The sequence below is a fragment of the Pinus tabuliformis genome, chromosome 1_1 (assembly GCF_031772625.1).
Source record: "Pinus tabuliformis cultivar Carrire ecotype Pingquan chromosome 1_1, CPIR1, whole genome shotgun sequence".
In the NCBI taxonomy this organism is placed as follows: domain Eukaryota; kingdom Viridiplantae; phylum Streptophyta; class Pinopsida; order Pinales; family Pinaceae; genus Pinus; species Pinus tabuliformis.
In genome coordinates, this window is record NC_142297.1 from 459,450,258 (window position 1) to 459,476,421 (window position 26,164).

The following is a 26,164-nucleotide window of genomic DNA, read 5'->3' on the forward strand; positions in this document are numbered from 1 at the left end:
CCTATATCCAGCACCAGAGTTTCAAGTGATGATTGAAAATGGAGGAACAATAAATTTCTCTGGAAAGTTCCATAATATCAGGCTATCCATGGGAGAATATGTATTGACTAGCCCAATGCTTTCTATTCCAATGGGAGGTGCTGATGTTGTACTAGGAGTCCAATGGCTACAATCTCTAGGTACAATAGCCTTTAATTTTCAAGAACTTTTCATGAAATTTTCTATGGAAGGAAAGGAAGTTGATTTAAGGGGTATTGCAGGGAAACCTGGAAAGATAATCAGCTCTAATGGTATGACAAAACTTCTTAAAAAGGAGCAAAGAGGTATAATTGCACAATTATGCTCACTAGATGTTTCCACATCGGAATCATCTATTTCTCCAGAACTCCAAAAAGTCCTGGAAAATCATTCCAAGGTATTTGAGACTCCCAAAGGTATCCCACCTATGCGTGATCATGATCATGCTATTCATCTGATTCCAGGAAGTGTTCCTCCAAACATCAGGCCGTACATATATCCCTATGTCCAAAAGAGTGAAATTGAACGTATGGTTGCAGAAATGCTCGAGGCTGGTATAATTCAACCGAGTCAAAGTTCTTTCTCTGCTCCCATTGTATTGGTGCATAAGAAGGATGGGTCATGGCGCATGTGTCCGGATTATAGGGAGCTCAACAAGCTCACTATTAAATATAAGTTCCCCATTCCTGTCATTGATGAATTACTGGATGAATTGCATGGATCAATTTACTTCACCAAATTGGATCTTCGTTCAGGATATCATCAAATCAGAATGAGGATTGAAGACATTCCAAAAACAACATTCAGAACTCATGAGGGTCATTATGAATTTTTGGTCATGCCTTTTGGCCTTACCAATGCACCTTCAACATTTCAAGGTTTGATGAATTCAATTTTCAAACCATTCCTTAGAAAATTTGTGTTAGTATTTTTTGATGATATAATAATCTACAACAAGTCTTGTAAGGATCATGTTGAACATGTTGATAGGGTGCTACAACTATTGAAAGAGAAACAATTATATGCAAAAAGATCCAAATGTTTCTTTCGAGTCTAGGAAGTGGAATATTTGGGTCATATTGTATCTCATGAAGGAGTTAAGGTAGACCCTAGAAAAATTAAATCCATTAAGGAATAGAAAATCCCCACATCCATAAAGCATCTGCGAGGATTTCTCGGGTTGACAGGGTATTATTGCAAGTTTGTTAAGAATTATGGGAGAATAGTAGCACCTCTAACAACATTATTGAAGAAAGATGCATTTTCATCGACTCCGGAAGCAGCAAAGGCCTTTGAACATCTTAAAGAGGCAATGTGCCAAGCACCGGTCTTAGCTACACCGGACTTCACGAAAACCTTTATTGTGGAATGTGGTGCTTCAGGAAATGGAATTGGTGTTGTTCTAATGCAAGATGAAAGACCGATTGCTTTTGAAAGTCGTCCAATCAAGGGAAAGTTTTTAAGCAAAGCTATTTATGAGAAGGAAATGTTGGCAATACTCCATGCACTTAAGAAATGATGACCCTACCTAATGGGAAGAAACTTCAAGGTAAAAACGGATCATGATAGCCTTAAATACTTTTTAGAACAAATATTATCCTCTGAAGAGAAACAAAAGTGGGTCACAAAGATGTTGGGTTATGACTTTGAAATCATCTACAAAAAAGGGAAGCAAAATGTGGTGGCAGATGCACTCTCAAAAAAGGATGAGGATGTGGAAGCATTGTTGTGTGCCATTTCTATTATCCGACCAGATTGGATAAACGAAGCAAGGGAGTAATGGAAGAATGACGAAGAAGTGTGGGCACTTATTCAAAAGTTACAACAATATTACAGTACGTCTGATACATTTAGCTAGCAAAATGATTCGTTATGGTACAAAGATCGCTTATACCTTTGTAAGAATTCCTAGCTAAAACAAAAGATTCTTATGGAATTGCGCACTTCTCCCTTAGGAGGGCACTCAGGATTTTTAAATACTTACCACAGGGTTAAGAAGGAATTTTTTTGGGATGGCCTTAAATCAGATATTCAAAATTTTGTGGCGGAATGTTTGGTTTGCCAACAAAATAAAGTTGAAACAATTAAGACACCAGGTCTATTACAACCTTTATCCATTCCAAGCCAACGTTGGGAGGAGGTTTCAATGGATTTTATCACAGGTTTACCCAATTCTGAGCGAAAGAGTGTCATCATGGTGGTAGTTGACAGACTTACCAAGTATGCACACTTTTGTGCATTATCACATCCATTTAAAGCTAGTACAGTTTCTACTACATTTATGGAAACAATTCAAAAGCTACATGGAAACCCAAAGATTATTGTAAGTGACAGAGATCCAATTTTCACTGGAAATTTTTGGACGGAATTATTTTCTTGTCTTGGTACTCAATTAGCTCATAGCTCATCTTATCATCCTCAATCTGATGGGCAAACTGAGATAGTAAACAAATGTTTGGAAGGATATCTTCGTTGCTTTGTATCTGATAGACATGCACAATGGGTCAAATGGTTGCCTCTGGTTGAATGGTGGTATAACACTTCCTTCCATACAGCAACAAAAATGACCCCATTTATGGCACTTTATGGGTATCAACCACCATCCATCACATCATATTTAAGAGAAAATTCTAAGATTCAGGCAGTGGAACATCACATCGAACATCAACGACAAGTCCTCCAACTCTTAAAAGATAACCTCGTTTTGGCACAGAATAGAATGAAACAACAGGTAGATCAACATCGCAATGAAACAAGTTTTGATGTAGGTGATTGGGTATTCCTACAACTACAACCATATAAGCAAATGTCCCTCAAGCAAGCTAAGAAGGATAATAAATTATCACCAAAGTATTATGGTCTGTACAAGGTGTTGCAAAAGATTGGTACTATGGCATACAAATTGGAGCTTCCTGCAGCTTCTCGATTGCACCCAGTTTTCCATGTTTCATATTTAAAGAAGGTTATAGGCGACAAGCTCCCAGTTCAAACAATATTGCCAGAACTTGACGAGGAAGGAAAAATTATATTGGAACCAGAAGCAGTCACAGAAACAAGAACTCGACAACTACGAAATCATTCAATTTCAGAGTACCTTATTAAGTGGAAGAACTTATCCACTGAATATTCCACATGGGAGGATGAGAATTTTATGCAAAAGTATCCAGAACTACTCAAGCGTTAAGGAAAACACTTTTTTGAAGGAGAGGGGCATGTTGGGTCCCTATAATACTAGTGATTACCCCATTACTATTGTAGTTATACCCCTTATTAATATTTTTGTGCCCCTATTACCCCCATATTGTTACTATTGTGCCCCATAGAATCCCTCTATTATTATTTTTGTGGCTTTATATTATTATTGTTAGGTCGGCTGGATTATATTGTGACTCCTTAGACTCCTATATATAGAAAGGAGGTTTTGTCATTTGAATCATTCAAGAATTGTTCATTTATGTAATGTAAAGGAGGTTGCCCCCTCGAAGAGGCTGAATTCTAAGGCGTTGATCTATCTTTTCTATCTTTTCTTGAGCTGGTTTCATAACACATCATCTTGGATTTATGTCTCCAATAGCCGAGGAAGAAAATTTTGTGTGCCTGTCTTCTACATGTTTTTGGTTGTAGCTTATTTTTCTCCACAAAAAGTTGCATAATTTTCTTATAAATACATGTGTAAATAACTTAGAAGGAGTTTGAATTTCCTCATGTATTAAGCTCAGACTTACTGTTCTGTAATTTTGAAAAACTCATTTCCTACTTTTAATATGAAGACCGCAAGTTTTATGGATATCTGAAAGAGTTTCTTGGAGATTGATTAAGCAAGCATAACCTGATCAGTCGCAGAGGACCCCTGCGCTGGCTGAGGTCTTATTTCATGTTGTTTTGTCTCTTTTAGCTAAACTGTAAATTCATCATTTCCTCTCACAATGTTCATAATCGTTTCCATACTAACCTTGTTTATAATGCAATCCTTATCATTTTCTTACTAATGCAGAATAGCTTCTTTCAGTGCAGAATAACTTCTTTTTGTTTAAATTTCTTTCAAGTTTTTATCAGTAATTAGAAGTTGAAATGTAGTAGTGTAATGTAGTTTGTTTCATTTACTGTTTCACTAGTCTTTAAGTTTCCAATTAGACTAATCATAGCCATCCCTATTCTTGTCATTTTATTATTAGTTTATCAACTCACGGTGTTAATGAATGTTTCTAAAGAGCCCTTCTAGTTGATAACTCATCTTAAACTAAGTGGTTGAATACTTCATTCATACAATGAGTCTTTTCTGCATTTTTGCATTTATTTTCTCTTAGAATAATGAAATACATAATTTCTCAAAATGTTATCAAAAGGAGATTTTTCTCCCAAAATTGGGAGGCAGAGCAACTACGTATTTAATTTAGTTTTGTTCTTGTAATAGATTAGACATTAGTTACAATTTTACTTTCAATTTTTAGTATTTCATTTAGTTTTGTTTTTGTAATTGATTAGACAATATTTGCAATTTTAATTTTTAGTTTTTTTTAGTTCATGATTTGGAAATAACGATAAGAATAGAAATAGAAACCCCCACTGCAAAACCATTGCATGTCCCCATGCAATCAAAATTGTGAACTTCTTCCTCCTAGTGCGTTTGTTCTGACACTTCTGCCAACACATCCAACTTCCTATTGCTTTTCTTTGCACTGGCTGCCATCCTTGGCTTCCTCATAAGAAGTTAGTGAAGAACAATCCTTCTTCTCCACCAACTTAGTCTTTATTTTTCCTATCTAAAATAAAATAAAATTGTATAAGGTTGAAAACCAATCATTGATTGGCATGCTTATATAGAAAATATAGGGTGAAAATCAGAAGTTTCTGAAACCCTATATTTTCCATTCCCTTTCTGTAATAAGTGGTGACAAAAAGCCACCATCACTCTGCATTCTGTAAAATTCATTATCTCATCTCACTTCACTTTGTTTTAATTTTACAGTTTCACTTCATTCCATTGCCATATTTCACCAATAAATTTTTCCTTTTCCATTATTTCTTTCATCTCCATTTTCATTTATCATCTTGTCTTATTTTCACTTACACAGCCATTTCCATTTCATTCATTCATAAGCCATATTTCACACTCTGTTTCACATTCTATCGTTGTTTTCACGTTCTGTAGCTGATTCCATTCTGCACCTGATCTTGTTCTGCAGCTAATTTGATTCTACAACTACAATTTGTTTATCAGTCCAAGCAGTTCATAATAAAATCATGTATGTAGGTAATTGAAGAAAAATCAACTTTGAAGACCAATCATGCCTAAAGTACCTGTGGATCAAACATCAAAATATTAGCAAGCAGAAGGTAAAGGTTCCAAAGGTAAATACAAAAATTTATTTCAAAAAGCAATTTGAATACATAAGCTTGTATAACATGTATGATCACATGTCTGCTTAATTAACCATCATGTGACTTGACCGCAACAATGTCTCTGCTATATCTTTTGCCTTCAATGAAAAATGGTCCAATAATTCCTTCATAACTGATCTCCATTTCAAACTACATAACTTGTACTTAACTGGTCCTCCATAACTACACCTTTTAATGGCCAGATTAATGACATGACCTACCTATCTATGACTCTCCAAACCCTGACTGTTTATTTATTACATGCCAACTCTTAAGTTTTTCTCTCAAATTTACATAGCCATTTCATGTATACAGTCGTTATGTTTCCATATCCACAGTATTTTTGTTTCCATATACCCAATCATTCTGTTTCCATATTCATAATCATTCTATTTCCATATAACCAGTCACTCCATTTCCATATACGTAGTCATTCCATTTCTTAGACAATGAGAGTAGTTTTGAAGGGTAACCAAGAACAGAGGATATGGGGCTTATTGTTAGAACTGAGCCTGTAGGGGTAAAATACATGGAGGGGTATCCACAACTCAAGGGGATGTTACAAAAGGCTGGGTGGTTGTGTTTTATTGAAAAATTTGATGGCTACCACAAGGAAATCACTAAATCCTTTGTAAGGTTCATTTGATGGCACGAAAGTGGAAATAGGGGATATCAAATTTGTAGTAAGAGAATCGTTAATAGCAAAAGCAACAGAACTCCCAAGACTAGGATAAAGATGGTTTAAAAGCAAACAATTTCATGATGAATCTTGGAAGGTGATTCTTAAAAACCCAGGTATGGATGTTACAGTATTTAGAAAAGCGTTTCCAATTTCAACACTAAAAAACAAATGGAGTAGCATGTTGTTAATACTGCAAAAATTCATTACATGTGAAGGAAGGTTTGTGTCTATGTATGTTTATCACATACACTTGTTAATGAATTTTCTAGAAAATGGAACCCTCAATCTTCCCTTTTTTCTTCTGAATAGTCTGAGAAGAATGGCAAAAAATGTCCAAAAGAAAGTTGAATCAATGGAAACAACTTTATATCATGATGGATTAGTGAATATTTTAGTTGAATTTCATTTGAGAAGTATATGGGATACATGGGAAGACTTCTTGGTAGGGAATTTCTTCCAGGATGTTTCAGATACATCTGAGGGAAGTCATGTTAAGAGAGGGAGAAGGAGAAAGACCAACATTCATATTCAAAGCTCCTCACAAAAAGATGATGTAGAGATAGCTCCTAAACCAGAGGTTAGGAAGCAAACTAAGCTGAAGAGAAAAATGAAAGAAAGGGTTGAAGAAATAAATAAGGACATTTCTAAACCTTCATCACCTCAAGAAGATGAACAGCTACTCTCTAAAAGGCTAACCAATATCAAAGAGAAAATCAAGAAAAATAAGGAGAAAGGAAAGCGGAAAAAGGACACAAAAGAAGAAACCATAACCTTCCAAAACATGAGGAGGAGCTCTAAACTCCGAGGTAAGGTGAAGAGGGTGAAATCAAAAGAGGCCCAGTTTATAAACTTAGAGAAAGAAACCCCAGTTTAGTCCCCTGGCAGTATTCCATTTGAACAAAGTCCACAGAACTCTCCTCCATAGAATGTTGAAGGCAGTCCAAGTAGAGCTTCTCCTGGCATAGATCCAGTTCAACAGCAAATCTATGACTACATAGAGTCATTAGAGAAAAATAATACTTCAATAGATCCAGGAACTTCAGCTAATCCAGAGAAGTGTGTCACCCCATAAGAAACTCTAACTAGCTCTCTCAAACAAGAGATCTTTGAGCTAGAAATTCTGAACAGGCACATCCAAAAAGAAAATGAAACCTTGAGGGAATAGAATATACTGGATAGAGCTATTCATGAAAACATAATGCTACACTTGGGATTATTTTACAAAAAGAACAGGAAGCTGACAAGGAAAAATAAGAAGCTGAGTAGAACACTCATTAACCTCAAATACAGATTTCTTATGAGGAAGCCAAGGATGACAGTCAGTGCAAAGAAAAGCAAGAAGAGGAAGTTGGATGTGTTGGTAGAAGTGTCAGAGAAAATGCACTAGGAGGAAGAAGCTCACAATTTTGATTGCACAGGGACATGCAATAGTTTTGTAGTGGAGGTATGTTGAGCCTCAAAATTGCTCTTTCCCTAGCAACTATTCTCATCCCTTTTTCTTTGTTTTTCCATGAAGAAATGCATTCCTATCATCAATGACCAATATATACTTCCTTAAGGAGGACATTTAATGATTTACATGTTATGATTTTATGTTTTTCTATTTGAATACATTTTTGTCTTTTAGCTACAGAACGCAACCTATTTTGCAGCTAATTGGCTGTTCCACAGCTACTTCCATGCTTTAACAGGTTCCAGGTGTCAGGAGGAAAAACTAACGACATGGGCAGCTTGGACATCATCATGACATGGACCATGTCCTATTCACCTAGCCCAAGTCAACAAAGAAGATGGTACAAGACTCCGGTTAATGGAGAAGTCAAATGTAGAGACCGAAGGCAACATGCCTCTATTTTGTGGATAATCAAAACGTTTCATAGTGATGGGAAGCGTTATCCGAAACAACTTCTTGAACCCATGGACTCCAATAGCCATCTGTGCAACCAAATCCAACAACCATCATCTTGGATTTATGTCTCCAGTAGCCAAGGAAGAAAATTCTATGTGCCTTCCTTCTATGTGTTTTTGGCTGTAGATTATTTTTCTCCACAAACAGTTGCATAATTTTCTTATAAATACCTATGTAAAGAACTCAGAAGGAGTTCAAATTTCCTCATGTATGAAGCTCAGACTTACTGTTTTGTAATTTTGAAAAACTCATTTCTTGCTTTTAATATGAAGACAACAAGTTTTATGGATATCTGAAAGAGTTTCTTGGAGATTGATTAAGCACATATAACCTAATTAGTTGCAGAGGACCTCTACGCTGACTGAGGTTTTATTTCATTTTGTTTTGTCTTTTTTAGCTAAACTGTAAATTCATCATTTCCTCTCAAAGTGTTCATAATCGTTTCCATACTAACCTTGTTTACAATGCAATCCTTATCATTTTCTTACTAATGCAGAATAGCTTCTTTTAGTGGAATAGCTTCTTTTTGTTTAAATTTCTTTCAAGTTTTTATCAGTAGTTGGAAGTTGAAATGTAGTAGCGTAATGTAGCTTGTTTCATTTATTGTTTCACTAATCTTTAAGTTTTCAATTAGACTGATCAGTGTCATTCTTGTTCTTGCCATTTTATTATTAGTTTATCAACTCATGGTGTTAATGAATGTTTCTGAAGAGCCCTTCTAGTTGATAACTCATTTTAAACTAAGTAGTTGAATACTTCATTCATACAATGAGTCTTTTCTGCATTTTTGCATTTATTTTCTCTTAGAATAATGAAGTACAGAAATGTCATCACAAGGAGATTTTTCTCCCAAAATTGAGAAGCAGAGTAACTAAGTATTTCATTTAGTTTTGTTCTTGTAATAGATTAGACATTAGTTGCAATTTCACTTTCAGCTTTTAGTATTTCATTTAGTTTTTTTTGTAATTGATTAGACAATAGTTGCAATTTTACTTTTTAGTTTTTTTTAGTTCATGATTTGGAAATAATGATAAGAACAGAAATAGAAACTCTGTTTTCATTTCTTGATTAAAGTTTGCTTCCAAATCTTACTTAAGCTCTTTTAATTCTCATTTCTTTATGTTCTTAGCAATCTTTACAAAAGTTAAATTTAAGATTTTGTTAGTTACATTGTAAATCATTAGGGATCAAAGGATCAAAAATCCCCAAAACAACATAAAACACAAAAACAATGAAGTAAGAAGGGTCATCTAGCACAAACAATGCACTACACTTCATCAATTTACGATACTCAGATTGATAATTTATGCAGAGAAATTTAGGACAATAAATTGACCAAACAAGTGCTAACATGGTATATGAAATACTTTATGACTAATCCGACTTCTTCATTGTGTGATATTAAGAAAGCACTAGTATCAGAATTCAAGAAGCCGAAATTAGAATCACAGTGCATCACCTAGCTAAAAGAATCAAACAAGCAATGACTGAGTCTGTGTGGGAATTGGATTAGTGATTCAAGGTGTTGATGGGACAAGCAACCTTTAATATACCTCTAGAACATCATAAGGAATGGTTCATAGTTGCGCTACTACCACATATTAGGTTACCTTTGGCACAAAAAAAGATCACGACTCAAGCTAAAGTGTTGAAGATTGTGATGAAGCTGGAAGTTTCGCTGACTGGAGATACACATGCAAGAGTATAATAGATTCAGTGTTATGTACCTAGGGGGGATAATATGGGGTACCAAGGGAGGTACCCAAGGTAATAATGTAATAATGGGATGGGCCATAGTAATAAATAAGGTGGTTAACCCATGTCATGTAAGGGACTACAAGTAGTTAATAATAATGTAATGGGCCCATGGTATTAGTTGATGGTATGAGGGAACCATGGTAATGATGCATGGTATTGTATGTATGAGGCCTATATAAAGGCTAGAGACTCCACATGGAGAGATATGAAGATGAAGAGAGGTATTCTTGTATGAACAAGTGTATGGCTTGTGGAGTATTCTCCTTCCTTAAGGAGTGAATGTATGGTGTTGCCCTACCGTAAGGGTTTGATCAATAAAGTATCATTTCATCTTATTTCTGGGTTTATTTGCATTGTCTCATATTTTTATATCAGATCTATAATATTCTTGGGTTAGATCTACAACAATTGGTATCAGAGCTACCATAAGGGTTTTGACAATAAAGAGAATCATTTCTATCAGATCTATATTATTTTTGGGTTAGATCCACAACAATTGGTATCATAGCACTTTCTTGGGCAAACCGTGGAGAATTTTTTTTTTTTTTTTTTGCAGGGATTTTTGGGTGGCGAATTTGCAGATCAGATCTGTACGTTTTGGGTGTAAGATCTGTATTCCTTGTGAAAAAATAGCCGATTTCAAAAAAAAAAATCGGTTGAATCGGAGTCCGGATGAAGGAGATATCGCTGATCTAAAAATCAGTGGGGTTGCAGAGAAATTTTAGGGCCAGCGAATTTGCGGCGCAGATCTGGACGTCCTGGTGCTAGATCTATAAGATCTAATTGTAGATCTGGAATCCTTGTGACAAAACACCTGATTTCAAAAAAAAAATCAGGCGAATCGGAGTCCGGATGAGGAAGATATCGCTGATTTAAAATTAGCTCTTTTTCATAAATTTTGGGTGACGGCGGGAAAGTTGCAGCACAGATCTGGAATTCTAGTGTCTGGATCAAAATTTCTATCACATGGGCAGATGCAGAATGATGGTTCCATTTCTAAAAATAGGTCATAAGAAGGATTCTGAGCAATATTGACGAAACTGTGACAATTACAAATTTTCACCAAGTAAGTGAATTTATCTCATGGAGAATTATTATTTTACAGGGAAAGATGATGGTCCTACTATTGAAGAATACATAAAATACAAAAAGTCAGCAATGGCAAAATTTTGGAGGGATTCAGTGTGGTATGGTCTCAAATATGATGCTTACAAATGGTATTTCTCACTTGATATCAAACAGTTGACCAAACTCTCAAATGCAGAATTTGAAAAAGTCCTTTTAGACAAATGGTCTCGGGCTAGAAAAAAGGAGAATGAGACACATAAGGGTTTAATTGCTACGGGTGTCTCCTTATTGCAGGTTCATGGATTGATTCAGAAGGAGAAAATCATTGTGTATATAAATCCGAGTTGCAAGCAAAATCTCATAAATATCAACTTGACAAAGAAATTGCAAGTCTCGGCAAAACAAATTGAAAATACACAGGTTGATGATAAGGATGTTCAAATCTATAAGGATTTGAAGCTTTCTATGGATAAGTATGTGTTTCATGGTGATTTTTATGCTTCAGAGATGGATAATATCGATGTTGTTTTGGGATATCCTTGGATGGAATCTGTGGGTACTATCAATATTAATGTGCAGAAGAAATTCCTGAAGCTATGGTTTAAAAAGAAGAAAATTACATTACAGGATATTTCCATCCATAAACAGGTAGAGTCCACAGAGGTTGATGCACAAGATGTTCCAGGGACTGACATATCAGATGATGAGCAGTTGATGGTCGACAATCAAACACAAACAGAGGCTGAAGCAGAAAAGGTTACATGTGTTGATACATCTAAGGATGGTTCAGTGGTTGAAGTCATATTGACAAAGAAGACACCACAACAGGGACCACAGCAGGGTGAAGTCAAGCAAAAGCCATCGTGGGTTAAAACTTCAACATATCATCACCCACATCACCCCGCAAGACAATCAAGATGGAAACCAAGTAGTCACATGATGGATAGTGAGGAGAGAAGATCCACCCACTACACATCAACACAGAAGAGCTGCCACGGTCAACTTCCATCTCAAGCGAGCGAGGCACCAGTGAGATCGAGGGTTCACCTTTCTCTTGGACGGCTAGATGCACGTGCATGGTATCAGTGGACTACTCTCTTGTGTAGATCTTATTATATATGTTCTTCCCATGTTTCGGGGACGAAACATGTTTAGGGGGCTGGAATGTTATGTACCTAGGGGGGATAATATGGGGTACCAAGGGAGGTACCCAAGGTAATAATGTAATAATGGGATGGGCCATAGTAATAAATAAGGTGGTTAACCCATGTCATGTAAGGGACCACAAGTAGTTAATAATAATGTAATGGGCCCATGGTATTAGTTGATGGTATGAGGGAACCATGGTAATGATGCATGGTATTGTATGTATGAGGCCTATATAAAGGCTAGAGACTCCACATGGAGAGATATGAAGATGAAGAGAGGTATTCTTGTATGAACAAGTGTATGGCTTGTGGAGTATTCTCCTTCCTTAAGGAGTGAATGTATGGTGTTGCCCTACCGTAAGGGTTTGATCAATAAAGTATCATTTCATCTTATTTCTGGGTTTATTTGCATTGTCTCATATTTTTATATCAGATCTATAATATTCTTGGGTTAGATCTACAATAATTGGTATCAGAGCTACCATAAGGGTTTTGACAATAAAGAGAATCATTTCTATCAGATCTATATTATTTCTAGGTTAGATCCACAACATTCAGATCAGCTAGCCAATTTGACATTGGAATGAAAGATCTCAAGAAAGGTAAATAAACCAGATCAGAAGTATGGTGTAGAAAAAGAAAAGTAGAAGGTCATTATAAGGATCAATTTCCTATGTTCAGAGATTATTTGGCAAGTGGAGCACCAAATCCAGTTTACCCAGGATCAATTTTGGGTTGTGAGATTTGTATAACGAGAGGCGAACATTGCTCTTAATATTGATACCTAATACACAAGTACGTGCAAACTCTAAAGAAACTATTTTGTAACTTTTGTAGATCAGTAGGCCATGATGTGGAACATTGCCGAAGTTATGACTTGATGAAGGAACACACTACTAATGCTTATAGACTACAATATGAAGGACATACACATGAGGAGCCAGGATAGCATGATGGTCAAGTAGGTTTCCAAGGATGAGGAGGAGGAGGAGGAGGATCTAGTCGAGGATGTCGTCATATTATCAATTACAGCTATGGATATGCAGGACACTTCACAAGAGATTTTCAGAACCCCATGATAGCCTGTAGCTACTATAAGTCTTTTGATAATGTGATAGAAGAATTCCCTGCCATCATTGTGAATATGTAGGAGAAAAGGAACCAACAACCTGCAACAAATATTCAAATGATGACTGTTGAGCCAAGGGAGGATGAACCATACATCAAAATTTTAATAAGAAGTGGAGCTACAACTGGAGTCGATAAAGTTTATGGGAAAAAGGAAGTTGAAGCTACACAGATAAGAAAAATGTTATGTACCTAGGGGGGATAATATGGGGTACCAAGGGAGGTACCCAAGGTAATAATGTAATAATGGGATGGGCCATAGTAATAAATAAGGTGGTTAACCCATGTCATGTAAGGGACCACAAGTAGTTAATAATAATGTAATGGGCCCATGGTATTAGTTGATGGTATGAGGGAACCATGGTAATGATGCATGGTATTGTATGTATGAGGCCTATATAAAGGCTAGAGACTCCACATGGAGAGATATGAAGATGAAGAGAGGTATTCTTGTATGAACAAGTGTATGGCTTGTGGAGTATTCTCCTTCCGTAAGGAGTGAATGTATGGTGTTGCCCTACCTTAAGGGTTTGATCATAAAGTATCATTTCATATTATTTATGGGTTTATTTGCATTGTTTTGTATTTTCATATCAGATCTATAATATTCCGGGTTAGATCTACAACAAAAAAGTACTGAAAAATCTTCCTGTTTTGATTTTCAGAAGGAAAAGTAAGTGTTCATGGAGGTGAGGCCTAACTTTATTGATGGTGGGGCCTTGACCTCTACCATGCAACCAACACAGAGGAATGAATGTCAGATTGTACCAGTCATGACACAAGATATGGATCCAGATATCCTGAAGTCTTTTCTACAGACTTGCATGAAGTTGTGAAGAAACCAGAAAGCCATGGAGGGATTGCAGGAATTGATAGAATCTTGTGCTTCTAAATAAGTACCACATAATGAGATGCGCGCAGTGAATAATCTACATAGACATAAGAAGAGGATTAAAAACAAATGAGGATTACTCCATAGATTGAAGAATATAACATGGATCAGGTTATATTGGATCTGGGATTTGATTCCAATGTCTTGCCGAAACAAACTTGGGAATTGATGGGTAAGCTGAAGATGCAATGGTAAAATATTCAACTGAAGATGGCTAATCAATAGAATATTGTCGCTCTAGGAAGGTTGTTAGGTATCATAATAGACATTGATGGAGTGTGTACTACCACTAACTTCGAAGTGATGAAATTGTGGATGATAGTAATCCCTATCTTGCATTGCTTGGTTTCGATTGGGAAATTTATAACATGGCTATAATTAGCTTAAAGAAAAGGAAAATGATATTTGTAAGGAACAATATGAGAGTTATTGTTCCATTAGATCCATCAGAGGGGGTGAGCTATACTAAACCTGTCAAATAGGAGCGCAACGCGGATGACATTGACACCACTTATCAGATAACAACAAAAGAATAAAAATGGATTAACCCTACTATAGATGGAAAAAAACTTGGGAGCAAGATAGTTCCTACACTTCAGATTGAAAAGAGGAATTAGAAAACTGGTAACATAAGTTGCATGAAGTATCTACAAGGTGATGTGAAAGGATCACCAAGGAAGTGTGTTGTATGACAACTGAGGTATGTGATTTACATTTTTATAAGATTTGGGTAATATAATAATTTATTTAGAAATTATGAAAGACACGTACCATAACGTCAGATATTGTTAGATCTAGATATGGTGGCGTACTCATAAAAAGAATATAGGAGATTGGAAACCATGTGGAAGGTTGATGTGGGTAAGGTTTGGATGAGTAGAAACAAAGCTCACAGATAAGTATGGTGGTCAAAATGACCCTAGAGAACACATACAACTCTATAGGACAACTTGGGAAGAAATGTTTTGAGAAGAATGGGTGCATGGCTTCATCCATACCCTAGAGAAAATTCCTCAGAATTGGTATTTGGAAATAGAGCTTTGACATGGTATTGCTAGTTAGGAAAAAATGGTTGAGGGATTTATAATGACATTTAAATTTGAAGATGATTTTCCACATATAGATGCTTCCTTTCAGATAGTTAAAAAGAATATTTTCAAGAATGAATTTCTAGTTATTTGGAAACCTGATTAGGTTGCGTAGTTACATAATGTAATGGAATGTTATAACATCACTGCAGAAGAAGATGAATATCCTCACAATATTGATATCAAAGAGTCAGAAGGTCACTGCAAAGTAAATGGACCTAAAATAGAAATGCCTAATATAATGAAGCCATTGAAGACGAAGAAGGTGAATATAGGGTTAGAGGTTGAGCCAAAGTCACAACAATAGGAGATTACTGGGATGAAGACACATTTAAATGGTGTCTATATAGTAAGGAGTCTAACAATGTTAAGAGCATTTTTACGAGTCTATATTTTGGAAAGGAAATTTGATTATATTGAATATCAATGCATTCCAAGATATTTAAAAACATTGATAGATGCATTGGTGAATCATGCTTTAAATGTACATTTGTAACATCTGTAAATTAAAAATAATATTCATTCATACATTGATCAAGATAAACAATAGGAAAAAGTAGTAGTTTTTCATTAAAATTGCGTTTGTATAAAAGTGTGTCTACAAAATATGTTATTCGAGGACATAAGGCCCTGTGGTCTTTTATTTTTCAAATATGATGACAACAAAAATCAAAATGTGGTCCTAGAAACTAGAACATATAAGCATGATGATGCTCATGATAACAAATGATAGCATGAGAACACGATGCAAAAAACATTTGAGGGGCCCTGGAACCCCAACTACATGTCTCTGATAGGCATGAGGAATGCCATATGTCCCAGTCTCTGGGATGTTCAAAGTTAACCTCTCAAGGTTGTGTTACAGCTTTGTTAGGATATCTTTTGCCTCTGGGTTAGTTTTCGTAGCTACTATAGCCTGCTCACCCCATATATCAAATTGTCTCATCCCTGTTGGTCGGGTTGAACCCATGTCTGCACATGCATTTCAAATAATTAGCCTTTGAAGATAAAAAACACATAAAAATTTGGAAATATCTCAAAATGAAAATTTCTCACCTAGATCACCCCACTGAGTTTTTACTGGAAGTAGGATATTAGGATCACCTCTATAATCCATCGTAGCATATGGAAATTCCTCAATCGGAACAATCTTATAGCTTAACCAATCAAAGAAATCTGCAATATACCTCACTATTGGTCCATCACCTCCATGGCGTGCCATCAATGCAACCCACCTCATCATGCATGGATCCCTGGGACCACCCTCATGCACTAGAATTTGCAGTTGTTTCTGGGAAAACTAGTGTCTATTCAAATCTGCTAGTCCCATTAAGATAGGTAGCTATCTTAGAAACAAACAATTCAAAGTAACTTTTGTTTTCCTTTATGGGAGATAAATAAGGCAGAAGCAGAGAGCACCAACCTCAGTCTTTCACTTGGCTCCTTTCTTGTTTCCTCTCTCCTTTGATAGAGATTCGCCACTCCTTTCTCACTTGTCTCGCTTCAAAGAACACTTGTAGAGGCAAAGCAACAAGATACCATCAAAGCATAGAGATCTATGATACCAAAAATAACGTAGAATCAAAAGTACATTAACCATACAAATGCATACATAAATACAAGATTCAGAAATACACAAGTATATGGAGGAAAACTCAAATAACTTTATTGATAGAAATAGAAGAGAGGATTACAACCTAGCTGTCTGATCCAATGCCATCCTCCTAGCATGAAAGCCCTCTTCACCTCATGAAAAGCTAGACCATCCAACAATAAAATGTTTCACGGAGAAACCAACACCACTTCCTTACAAAATACAAAATTCTGGCCTCTGGATCTCTAGGATGAGGGATCCATATATAGATATTTGCAGGGGGTGAGTCAGCTTCTGGGTTTTTGATTAGTGTCATTCCACTGATAGTTCTTGGTTCCACTTGGAGATTTCATGATCTCTTACTCATCTGTGGGCAAATTTAGAGAGGCAAGTTTCATATGAGCAATTTCTGGAAGATTCTCTAAGTTTCCACCTAGCAAATTGCCTCTGCCATTTGTCTGCTCTCACTCATCGCACCCTACAGAAGGGATTTTCAATATGCATTACACCCCTTATGTGTAACAGGTGAGATGCATCATACCCTCAGCATGGAGCAGTTTGTATGGTCAAGTTTTGACCAGTTATGAGTAAGTTTTTAGGGAGAACTTCTGGGAAATGATGTAATCAGTTGACCTTGATCCTTTAGGGTATGAAACAAAAAATTTAGGGGTTTAAGAGCCCTTGGTTTATCGACATATGTGATTGGGTTTGTAGTGCCCAAATATGTCTATAACAGTTGCCCCCTAAAGCATGAGGTCATAAATCTTCTGATGTCGGGTGAAATGCTTTATCCTCAGGATCTGAGGTTTTTCGATCTGGAAGGTGACCTGTAATAAGATACAATACAATAAATTATCTTCATCTTATTTTCATGATCTAGCTGAGGCGGGCATTCCCATGCTCAGCCTTGTAAATTCATTTTCATGTAAATAAGACAGACAACCATCTGTGTGGAAGACTGATGATTCTGGTAGAGCCATCATCCTTTAGGTTGGATGATCATCTGTGTAGCTATGAAGCACATTTGATGTCCTTATTTTCCTAAATATATCGTAGCTCAGATGGATGAAACTAGATCCGGGATCTTCAAACTCATTCAATCTTTGCCCGATGTACAAGTAGATCCATGTGAAAAGATTTCCTAAAGTCGAAAATGGAAAGACATCACCTGATTACCAGCCAATGATGTAAGTTGTTAACAGGTGCGAGAGGAATCACCGACAATGATGATGACCCTCAAGGTGCTACAGTACAATTCAAATGGTGTGAATATATGAGTCGATGTCAAACACCATGCAAAACCTTTCGGTCGAAGGCCATTGATGTAAACTTGTCGCTGGAAGTGAGAAACTTGCCATTGAGGCATGCAAGCTTCAAAGTACTGAAAGGGTTGTTTCTAAGTCAACTTCTTGGATAATGAGCTAATGTCGCAATAAGTGACCTGTCGTAGGAGGGCCTTAATGAATCCCACATCTACGACACGAAATGAAGCAAATGATTTTCTGGAGGTGAAAATGATCTGATGATACAAGGTTTAGGGTGGCGGTCATGAAAAATGGAGTGTGAAGGTATTGGAGTGGATGAGGCATTAGCTGGGTTGGTGAATTCTCTGAGCGACTCCTCTTGAACATATCGGTGACACTGTGATGGATCGGTAGCATTAACCCCATGGATAGTACGGAGGACCAATGGTGATGGTGAACGGAATAACCCAACCTGACTCAATCATGGTGATGGAGTAAAAGTGTCATGTTCAAGAGTGACCTGCTACCAATGAAGTTCTTCAAGTTTTCTTTCCTTTTTTCCCAGTCATTGCTGACTAGTACCTCTTTATTTTTGTAAATCTTGAGGAGGATAACATATGTTTGTTCTATAATTTTCCCTTTGGGCAAACCTGTCACTATGTTTTAGCGAGCCTAGAGACAGTGAAACTCGGTCTTGCCCAGATGGACAAGTTTATCGCTATTGTTTTAACGAGTTTAACGACAAAGATAACTCAGTCCTTTTTATGTTTAGAGAGTTTGAAAAGAGAGGGAAAGGAAACTCCAATCGTCATTTTTCTTAGTATAATCCCTTCAGTCCGAAAAACTACATAATAATACAAAAGGGATGACTTTTCGATAGTTTTAGCGGGCCGAACAAGACAATTGCTCGATGTTTTGGTGTAATGATCCCTGAAGTCCAAAAAGATTAAAATGTAGAGGAGGGATGGCGCTTCCCTTTACTTTAATGAGCTGGAAAGGGCAATAGCTCGACAATATTTTCATATTTTATGAGTCTAAAAAGAGCTTAAAAGAAACTCGTTTTTGAGGAATGAGTAATGTATCCAGGTAACAATTGGTTCTAGGTAAGTTTGGAACTTCTCAAACATGGTAGTGTAACGACGGTGGCTAATAGAATCACTTGTCGCAGCTATTCCTCAAAAGGGTAAACAATCAAGTGGAGGCATATGATCGGCTAAAAGAGTGGAGGTGATGGTAAGAACACGACCAAGGCTCAAAAGGTTGATAGCAATGCAATCACAAAGGTTATTTACCGAAATGCGGGTTTATTTTTTAATGAGCTTGAACCTTGTGCCAACATGTGCTCAGTGGCGGGTTTATTTTTAATGAGCTTGAACCTTGTGCCAACATGTGCTCAGTGCTAGGTTTATTTTTTAATGAGCTTGAACTTTACAGAAACATTGCTCATACCAGTCTTTTGATAATATCTCTTGGTAGATTTATTTTTTAATGAGCTTGAACATTACTATAACATGTGCACATGGCCTTTTTATGCAAGCTAGAAATGACTGAGCTATGAGGTTAAAGGGTTGAGAACCTACAAACTAAGAAAATCAAAGGTTGCTTTTCACTTGCATGCAAAGGTTGCATGCCCCCAGGTGTTTTAGTAAAAGGAGAGTTTGGAGGTTACCAAAAGGAAGTCCCTGCAGTTAGGCAGGATTGTTTCTGTCGACAGACGAAAACTCTTCCTTTGCTTTGTCCATCGAAATAGATAAAGGTGAATGGTGTGAGCTTCCAATCACATAACGTACGAAGGTTGGTGTGAGCTTCCAATCACAATCATACAAAGGAAATAAGTGTATCAGACTGATCACATAACCTACATGGGAATGTTTCTCAGGCCAACCATTATAACCTTTCAAAAAAGTCTCTCTTTTCCTCTGGGTTCACCTGCCGAAGCAAACTAGGGTGCATGCCCCCTAAACTTCATCACACTCACCTAACTACTCATTATAGCTAGGTGGATGGAATGAAGGTTGAAGAGACATTGTTGATGTGAAGAGACCATTTAGGGATGATGGTTGATTCATAGCTGTGTTTGAACCAGGAAATGAAAGCTGGTCAACAAGTTTTACTAGCCTGCCTTCATACGGGAAACACATCACCCAAAAGAGTGAGGAAACAATAGCTCCCATGCTGTAAATGTCGTCATGCCCAAGGAGTGGATTGTAATATAGTAGCCCTTGGACTACCGTCACGTTCAAATGAATGGTTTTCCTTCTCAAAGTTATAGGAAAATTTGTAAGGATCCTTAATGGTCGACTGGTTCCTTTATTGAAGCCTAACAAATTTCAAATCTCATGTAGAAGCAATGGCGAACCAAGCACTTTCCAAGCAATTGAGGAAAGGATACTCATGGAAGCCCCTTCATCTATGATAGTGCTAGCCATGATCATTCTGTAAACTTGTACTATGATTCGGAATGGTACATTAGATGGTAGGCAGGGTCCCATAGTAGATTCCAATCAAAGGAAACAACTAGATTTCTTGGAGGAGGGTCCGAATAAACGGCCGGATGAATCTCTTGAAATGGGGAACTTCCCTCCTATGGTAAAGGAATGGGTAGATTTCCCCTATGTTCATCAGACTTTGTATTAACAAAAAAAATTTGAACGGTGTCGTTCTCATTCTCATTGGAGACTATATCATCTGAAGGTGGACCTTATAAAGGCAAGACTGGGTTGACTGCCATCTCAACCTATTAACTTTGGTCCGATGTGGACTAAGAGGGTTTTTCTTGAATGACAGACACTTCGACCGATAACAGAGGTGTGTCAGTCGGATTTTCAACTAGCGATGGACTTGGCAAGAGTTTGTTGTATCTAGGTGGAAGTTGTTGTGGTGAAGCAGGATGGTTATCTAAGACCCTTTTAGCTTCATCTAGAAAAGGACAATGGTGAAGGTCATGATTGCCTTCACACAACCTAGAAGGAAATCTAGATTTTCCTTTTTGTCCATTAATATCATTTTCACTGGTCGATGGTGTACTCTCAACATGATCGACAGAGGTTAATGACACTGAATGGTGCAAGCGGGGAGAACGGTCTCTCAAGATCTATGGGATGCAAGGACAATCTTGATGATAGTGGTTCCCTTTACAAATTACACATAGAGATTTGGGTTTGGAAGGTGCAGTGTGTGGATTTTTGCTAGACGATGCATGGTTGCCCCCTTGCATGGCTAGCTTCTTCTTCTTCTTCTCCTTCCCTTTCTTCTTCTTCTCAGCTACTTGGTTTTTAGTATCACTAGTTTCACCAAGCGAAGAGGAAGAAGGAGAGGGAGAAACAAATGAAGTAGAAGGTGGGGGAGTAGCTCCAGTATCATTTGGTTGCTGATTTGATTACTGAGGAATTACGGTGTTTTGAATGACAAAGGTCGAGAATAGCCATACTGGCAGGCCAATTGTGAGCCCTAGAAGGGACAATTTAGGCATATAAGGAGCACCAATATCTCCCCAAGAGGAGAAAGGACTAGGATTTCTCCCAAGGGGAAATCCTTGATTGGTGGACTCCATTACCTCAACCTAAGATCAACAAAGGAACAAGGATGTTATTCCGAAATAAATGAATTTTATGACATTTTAACACAACTTTCTTTTTCAATTTTTAAGAGTCGAGAAAAAGCTAAAGGTGACTCTAGTCGCCTTCGATTTTTAATGAGCTTGAAGTGACAAGTTCTTAAATGGACCTTTTCTTATAAGGAGTCGAAAAGGAACGAAAGTGACTACTCTAGAAATCTAGATAGAGGGATTACCAAACCAATCGAAAAACTGCAACATACACCTCAGTGGTAAATTAAAGAGAAATTACCAAGGACTTTACATATAGCAGTCAATCTTCCCAAATGCTGTGTTCAGTGCATTGCGATCGATAGGGCAGCAGACACGGCTTCCTAAGGATAAAGGATATCAGCCTATTATGGTCTCCCAATATATACTCGACGGTACGTGGGAGCACAAGTCCGTACTGGAACTTGTCATATCAAAGAGGAGGAATCACCCAACCTATGATGAAAATGATAGTTACTAGGCTTTACGATGCTGGAATACGTCTCTAGCCTAGACTTCTAGATGTTGTGTGTTAGGTTCTAAAGCGTTTTTATGTTCATTGAGGTTTATTTTACAGTTTATCTTTCTTAATAAGTTTGCCTTTCAAGGTTCACTGCGTGATGCAGAAGTACAATTCCTAAATATGCAATCTAAAATGATAAACAGTCATTTGTTTTCTTTTAGCAATGAAAATCATAGCTACTAAGGAAAGAAAAGTATGATTCTTTCAACAGAGAGCAGAGAGCACACACTAAATGCACTTTTCCTAAATCATTTTCTGCATGCAGTGTAAATGCAAATGCACATGCATGTATTTGTTTTTCCATTTCCTTAATGTGAGAATGCCAAAAAGAAAACTAAGTACAGATCTGAACTAATTTTTCTTCAAAGTGACACTTTAACAATTTCTTTTAAAAACGAAAGGAATACTAAGACGAAAATTTCAATTTCGAATGGAAAACTGTTTTCGACACTTCAAAGAATTGACAATTCAAATCGAATACAATGGCAAAAGTACAATCAAATATCTAAAAGAGGAAGACTTTACGACACTCTTTTTCTTGTCTGAAAACAACAGTTACAACACTTTCAAATCAAACGACGACAGTTCGATTAAGCTAATATTTGCAAAGGAGCAATATAAATGATGAAAAATACATAAAAAACATTTACAATTCCTTATCAAGGGAGGTTGAATAATGTAAATGAAGAAGGCTTCAACAATGATACACTAATCATAAGCAGCAAAATTACGGAATATAGCTGAAAATAGTGAAGAGAAAACCAAATTCTAGAGAGGGAAATAGTCGCATTCAATCATCACACCTGTGCTTAAGGGAAATAGGTTTGCATCTCACCTGCAGCACACGGGAGGTGCGATGCATCCAGACTGCCAATGAGAGACAATACGATGGATGAGGGAATGAAACTAAGTTTCGTTTTCACTCACAATTTGCAACTAAGTTCAGTGATTTAGGCCAAGCTTATGATGGACAGTAAACACAAAGTATAGGGGTATGTTCTTATGAGGTTATTGAGCTATCACCATGGCACTTAGGATGTTTGTAAGTTAGATTTTCAGTTCATAAACCAACCTGGAGATTGACTGAAGCAGTGTTCATCTACTTTGTAGTTGCATAGAAAAAGCAGTTCGAAGGCTATCTGGCTTAGCTTCAGGCTCCATCTGTTGTTTATAAAGCAAACAACAGTAACAAACAAACAAAATATTCACTCCCCAACGGAGTCGCCATTTTGTTTCCGGGAAAACTAGTGTCTATTCAAATCTGCTAGTCCCACTAAGACGGGTAGCTATCTAGGAAACAAACAATTCAAAGTAACTTGTGTTTTCCTCTATGGTAGATAGATAAGAGAGAAGGAGCACCAACCTTAGTCTTTCATTTGGCTCCTTGCTTGTTTCCTCTCTCCTTTGATAGAGCTTCACCACTCCTTTCTCACTTGTCTCGCTTCAAAGAACACTTGTAGAGGCAAAGTAGTAAGATACCATCAAAGCATAGAGATCTATGATACCATAAATTATGTAGAATCAAAAGTACATTAACCATACAAATGCATACATAAATACACGATTCTGAAATACACAAGTATATGGAGGAAAACTCAAATAACTTTATTCATAGAAGTAGAAGAAAGGATTACAACTCAACTATCTGATCTAGTTCCATCCTCCCAGCATGAAAGCCCTCTTCACCTCATGAAATGCTATATCACCCAACAATACGATGTTTCATAGAGAAACCAACAACACTTCCTTACAAAATCCAAAATTCCAGCCTTTGGATCTCTAGGATGAGGGATCCATATATAGATATTTGCAGGGGGTGAGTCAACTTTTGGGTTTTTTATTAGTTCATTTCACTAATAGTTCCTGGTTCGACTTGGAGATTTCATGATCTCTTACTCATCCTTGGGCGAATTTAGAGAGGTGAGTGTCATATGAGTAGTTTCTAGAAGATTATCTAAGTTTCCACCTAGCAAATTGCCTTTGCCATTTGCCTACTCTCGCTCATCGCACCCTGCAGAAGGGATTTTCAGTATGCACTTCACCCCTTATGTGTAATAGGTGAGATGCATCGCACCCTCAAAATGGAGTAGTTTGTATGGTCCAATTTTTACATGTTCTGAGTATTTTTTCAAGGAGAACTTCTGGAAAATGATGTAATCAGCTGACCTTGATCCTTTAGGGTATGAAACAAAACTTTTAGGGGTTTAAGATCCCTTGTTTTATCGACATATGTGATTGGGGTTGCAGTGCCAAAATATGTCTATAGCAATAGTGGCCGGAGGATAGGAATCATCTATAGGGAAAATGTGACAAGAATGACACTATAAATGAAATTCTTCAGTTTTCCATTCTTTCATCTAGTCAACTGGCCATTTATGTTAACCACCACTACCTCACACCAATTGTACACTATGGATTGCCAGCTACACCATTCGAAGATTGGTTTTGTCCTTCTTACTCTACGTGGTGGACTTGTCTCTTTCCATCGTGGAGCCTGCTGAAGCACGTCACTCCAGAAGCCAAGACTCGAGGACTGTGAAAATGACATCATCAGTTACTAGCTAGGGTAGGTTATACCATGTCTTCGTGGGCTCCTTCCGCACCCTAATAAAGACATGGTGGAAATCTGCTTTGAACTCTGGAAAGCTCTACAAACTGGCATATACTGTGGGCGACAACTGCGGCTTGCGATTGATCCCCATCCGGATACTCATTTCCATCAAGACCCAAGAGATCTTTCTTTCTTTTATTTGCTGCATGTCCTTGGTCGCCCATAGTGAAGTGTACTTCGCTACCTCTGGAAGGTTCGGCATGACCAAAGGGTATTGGCTGTCTTCTGGTAGCTCCCATGCCACCAGTATGATTGACAACAAGAGCCACGTGTAGTGAAACATTTTTCCCTGCTCTTGTGCCCCGTGATAGTTTGCAAGGAACTCACTTCATAGATAATTTGCTGAGTTGAACTAGACTCCTTCAGCACATTGGCTACTAGTGCAATCATAGGCATGAGCACATCATCCATGTGACACTTTCACATCACTTTCTCTGCTAGTATTTGTGTCGCGACCTTGACTGGAGGGTTGTTAATTCTAGATATGGCATATCCTCGCTTCTTCTTCTCCAACTTGAACTTCTTCTTCATCGCTTTCACAAGGGCCAACTCACCACCTTTTCCTTCTGATATATTGGTTGGATCCTCCCCTGAGTAGAGTAGCCATGTGATTCGATGAATCAAGTGATCTGTAATGGGAATGGGATCCTCTAGCCACAAACATCCATTATGCACCAAGTAGAGCAACTGCTGATGAGCCCCATAAATGGGTAATTATATGGGCTCATTTTGCCTCCTAACATGGTTAAATCAACCATTTTCTTAGCTTATTGCATGTTTCTTGATTATGTTTATGCTTATGGAGTGAGTTGAGTTAGTTATGATGCCATGAGGTCTAATATGTGTTTAATGTATATTTTTGTTGAATTTTGAAGACAAATTCAAAGATGCAATGGAAAATTGGCAGCAATAATTCAAAGTGGACAAAGGAGAGGATTTATAGGAGGGAATCCCCCTCATTTATTACTCCCCACTTCAAATTCCCCTTCACGCAGCTCAGAGTACAAACAACCAAATCAATGCACTAGGAGGCGGCCGAGCAAGTGGAGGACAACTTATGTTTATCTCGAGTTTTGGGAGCCAAGCCTCCCTGATTTTAAGGAAGTTGTTGAGAGCTTCAGTTGTATAAGTAAAGAGGCCGAGGGCCTCACTAGGGTGGAATTTTTGTCAGATTTTTGTTGTACTTTTGCTATTGTAACACTCTGCTCAACTTCAACTTACTTTTGTGGATTGTTTCATGTAATCCTATTACTGTTTTGATAATAAAGATGAGATCCTTTTTGAGCTAGCACTGAGTTATATTAGAGGGATGAAGCTCTTGGGTTAGGGCCCAATCCAAGTAGCCAAGCTCCTCTTTGTTTGTATTTATATGCTTTGTTTCAATTTATGGATTAGTTGTTGTTAGATGAATTTCTTTCTTGGTTAAGAATAGGCTACTTTTGGTGATCTAGAAGGTTGTTTCCATTTGTGTTTTTGATAGTAGGTTAAGCAATGATAGAAAGAAGATTCAAAAGGCTAGAAATAGTGCCTTGG